Here is a 4,866-nt window from a genome sequence, read left to right as displayed (position 1 = left end):
GCCCTGGGCTGGGTGGCCGAGCCTGGGGGGCACTGTGCCCCTGCTTCTCCTCTCTCAGGACCCAGCCTGGGTGAGGGCGGGGGCGCTCTTCTGGCCGAGGATCCAGCCGCTGCTCCCAGACTGAAGCATCACGGGGGTCAAAGAGGTAAGAAAAACATGGACAAAAAACTAAAGGAAATCAGGAAAAATATGCACTCACAAAATGAGATATGAACAAAGAGATGAAAACTACTTTTAAAAAGACAAACAGAAATTCTGGAGCTGAAATGTATACCTGATATGGAAAGTTCACTAGAGAGTTCAACAATGACATGAGCAGGCAGAAGAAAGATTTATTGAACTTTGAGACAGGACAATTAAAATGATCAAGTTGGAAGAGCAGAAGAAAATAATGAAGAGAAGTGAACAGATCCTAAGAAACTTGTGGGACATCATCAAGCAAGTCTACATATGCATGATGACAGTCCCAGTAGGGAAGAGAAAGGGAGACAAATATAATTTGAAGAAATAATGCTGAAAACTTCCAAGAAACTCAATAAACACCAAGTAGGATAAACTCAAAGAGATACCTTCTGACATACATTGTAACCGAACTATTGAAAGACAAAGAGAAAATCTTAAAACATCAAGAGCCCTGGCCAGTTTGGCTCAGCGGTTGGAGCGTCGGCCTGCGGTCCAGAGAGACCCGGGTTCGGTTCCCGCTGAGGGTGCGTGCCTCGGTTGCAGTTTGTCCCCGGCCCTGGTTGGGTCATGCGGTTGGCAGCCACTCGATGTGTTTCTTTCAGGTCGATGTTTCTCCCTCTCTCTCTCCCTCCCACTCTATCTGAACAAAAACATCAAGAGAGAAGCTACTTGTTACTTATAAGACATCCTCAATAGGATTATTTACCAACTTATCTCAGAATCCTTGGAATCCAGAAATGCAATGGATGACATATATAAAGTACTGAAAGAAAAAACAGTTAACAGCCCTGGTTGGTTTTGGTCAGTGGTTAGAGTGTTGGTCCTCAGACTGAAGGGTCATGGGTTTGATTCCCGGTCAAGGGCATGTGCTTGGGTTGAAGGTTTGATCCCCTGCCCCAGTCGGGGTTGTTCAGGAGGCAACCAATTGATGTGTCTCTCTCACATCGATGTTTCTCTTATTCTCTCTCCCTCCCTCCCACTCTATCTAAAAATCAGTGGAAAAATATCCTCGGGTGAGGAGTAACAAAAACAAAACAAAAAACAAGCCTACAACAATAACAAAAAACAAACAAACAGAAAACAGTTAACAAAGAATTCTATAGCTGGCAAAACTTTCCTTCAAAAATGAGAGAGAAATTAAGACATTTCTAGGTAAACAAAAGTTGAGGGAGATTATTATTGCTAGACCTACTTTATGAGAAATCCTAAGAAAAGTCCTTCAGGTTGAAACAAAAGCAATTAGGCGGTAAATTAAAGCTATATGAAAAAATAAATTTCCAGTACATCTAAATATGTGGGCAAACATAAAAGCCACTATCATTGTCATTTTGGGTTGTAACTCCACTTTTTATTTTCTATGTGGTTCAAAAATAAATGCATCGCCCTGGCCAGTTTGGCTCAGCGGTTAGAGCGTCAGCCTGCGGTCCGGAGAGACCCGGGTTCGGTTCCCACTAAGGGCACGTACTTCGGTTGCAGTTTGTCTCCGGCCCTGGTTGGTCGTGCGGGTGGCAGCCACTCGATGTGTCCCTTCACGTCGATGTTTCTCTCTCTCTCTCCCTTCCTTTCTCTCCCTCCCACTCTATCTGTACAAAAAAATGGAAAAATATCCTCGGGTGAGGATAAAAAAAACAAACAAAACAAAACAAAAAAACAAAAATAAATGCATCATAATAATTGTAAGTTTATGTTATTGGGAACACAGGTATAAATATGTAAGTTTTTACAGTAACATAAGGAAGGAATGGAGCAATATAGGATTAGAGTCTTTATAACCAACTGAAGTTAAGTTGGTATCAATTCAAATTAGACTATTATAACCTTAGGGTATTATATGTAATCTCATGATAACCACAAAGAAAATATCTATAAAGTAAGCACATAAAGAAATGAGAAGAAAATAAACATTTGTTGCTACCAGAAATCAACTAAACACAAATGAAGGTGGTGATGGAGTAAATGAGGAGCCAAGAAGCCAGGTAACAGACAGAACCAAGTAAAACAATGGTAGAGGTAAGTCCATCCTTATCAATAACTACTCTAAAAGTAACTAAAAATTCTCTATTCAAAAGGTGGAAATGGGCATCCTGGCTGGTTTGGCTCAGCAGTTGGAGTGTCGGCCTGCGGACCAGCGAGCCTCGGGTTCAGTTCCTGCCAGGGGCATGTACCCTTCCCCCAAAAAGTTGGAAATGGGCAGAATTGATTAAAACCCATAATCCAATTGTAAGCTGTCTATAAGAGACTCACTTTAGAACTGAAGACATTTAAGTTGAGAGTAAAATATTAGAAAAGGACATTTCTACAAATAGCAACCAAAATACCAGACAAAAATAAACTTAAATTTTAAAAGGTTACAAGAGATAAAGAAGAATATTATTTATTGATAGAGAGTCAATTCAACAGGAAGCTATAAAACACTTTTAAACATATATGTGCACCAAACAATATAGTCCCAAAATACATGAAGAAACACCAACTTAATTAAGGGATAGATTGTTCCAAAGTAACAGCTGGACATTTCAATGCCACACTTTCAATAGTGAATAGAGTAACCTGAGATTAATAAGAAAATAAAGGATGGGAACCATATTATAAACCAATTATATCTAAGCTATATGTACAGAACAACAGCAGAATATACATTGTCCTCAAGGGCACATGAAACATTCTTTGTGATAAACTGTATGTTACACTCTGAAACACATTGTAATACACTTTAAAAGACTAAAATCATTCAAAGTATCTTTCCAACCACAAAGGAATGAAGCTACAAATCAATAATAGAAGTACAATAGCAAAATTCACAAACAACCAATAAGTCAAAGAAAAAAGTAGAAAAGACTTAGAGATGGATTAAAAACCACAACATACCAAAACTCATAGGAGATTCACCAAAAGAGTGCTAAGAGGAAATGTGTAACTGTAAACACCTACCTTTAAAAAGACAAATGTTCTTAAATCAGTAACGTAACTGTACACCTTAAGAAACTTAAAAGAAAACCAAACCTAAAAGTAGAAGAAGAAAGGAAATAATAAAGTTAATAAATATAATAGAGACTAGAAAACAGTAGAGAAGACCAAAAAAAAGTTGGTTCTTTGGAAGATCAATAAAATTGACAAACCTATAGCTAGATAGACTAAGAAAAAAGAAAGAAAACTCAAGTTTCTAAAATCAGAAATGGGCATTGCTATTGATTTACAGAAAAGAAAGTTATTATTTAAAAGGAATATTTAAAATAAACTTGATAACCTAGAAGAAAAGAACAAATTCATGAAAACACACAATCTAAAGAAACTGACACATAAGAAATAGACAAATTGAATAGACCTATAATTAGTAATGAGATTGAATCAGGAACCAAAACTCTCCCAACAAAGATAAGCCCATGAAGAGGGCTTCACTGGTGAAAACTATGAAACATTTAAAGAAGAATTAATACAATTGCTTCTCAAACTCTCCTGTGAAGGAGGGAACACTTACTAATTCATTCTATGAGTCCATTATTACCCTGACACCAAAGTAAGACAAAGACACTCTAGAAAACTATGGACCAATATCCATTGTGAATATTGATGTAAAAATCCTCAAAAAATATTAGCAAAGCCCTGGCCAATTTGGCTCAGTGGTTAGCACGTCAACCCTCAGACCAATGAGTTGCTAGTTTGATTCTGGTCAAGGGCATGTACCTTGGTTGCAGATTGTCCCTGGCCCTGGTCGAGAGCCTGTGGGAGGCAGCCAGATGATTCATCCTTTTCACATCGATGTTCCTCTCTCTCTGTCTCTCTCCCCACCCCCTCTTCCCCTTCCTTCCTCCTACTCTATCTGAAGATAAATGGGAAAATGTCATTGGCTGAGGAATTAAAGGAAAAAAATTAGCAAACCCTTCAGATGCATATTAAAAGGACTAGACACCAAAACCCAGTGGGTTTTGCTCCTGGAATGCAAGGATGGTTCAGCGTCCAAACATCAACCAGTCACCACATTCACAGAACAAAGTGGTGGGGTAGAGGGGATCGTCACATGCTTATCTTAATTGATGCAGAGAAATGATTTGCCAAAATTCAACACTCTTTCATGACTAAATACAAACAAAACACTCAACACACTAGGAATAGAAGGAAATGCTCTCAACATAATAAAAGCCATGTAAGAAAAACCCACATCAACAGCATGTCAGTGATGAAAGAAGAGAGTGTTCCCTCTGAGATCGAGAACAAGACAAGGATGCCCACTCTGACCATTGCTATTCAGCACAGCCCTCGATGGTCCAGCCAGAACAATTAGGTGGGACAGAGAACTAAAAGGCACCCGGACTGGAAGTGAAGAAGTAAAACTACCCCTCGTCATAGATGACATGACCGTGTATGGAGGGAACTCAAAAAGTTCCACCAAAAAGTGATTTAAGTTTGCTATGGTCTGAATGTGTTCCCCCCAAACCTATATGTTAAAATCCTAACCCCAGCCCTAGCCAGTTTGGCTCAGCAGTAGAGCATCAGCCCTCAGACCATTGAGTCTCAGGTTCAATTCTGGTCAAGGGCACGTACCTGGGTTGCGGTTTGTTCCCGGCCCTGGTTGGGGTCATGGGGGAGGCAACCAGTCGATGTGTTCCTCTCATGTCGATGTTTCTCTCTCTCTCCCTTTCTCTCCTTCCCACTCTATCTGAAGATAAATAGAAAAATATCCTC

Source organism: Molossus molossus, unplaced genomic scaffold (genome assembly GCF_014108415.1).
Source record: "Molossus molossus isolate mMolMol1 unplaced genomic scaffold, mMolMol1.p scaffold_m16_p_10, whole genome shotgun sequence".
Classification (NCBI taxonomy): Eukaryota; Metazoa; Chordata; class Mammalia; order Chiroptera; family Molossidae; genus Molossus; species Molossus molossus.
The sequence above is the reverse complement of the archived record's forward strand: the minus strand, read 5'-3'. Positions refer to the sequence as shown.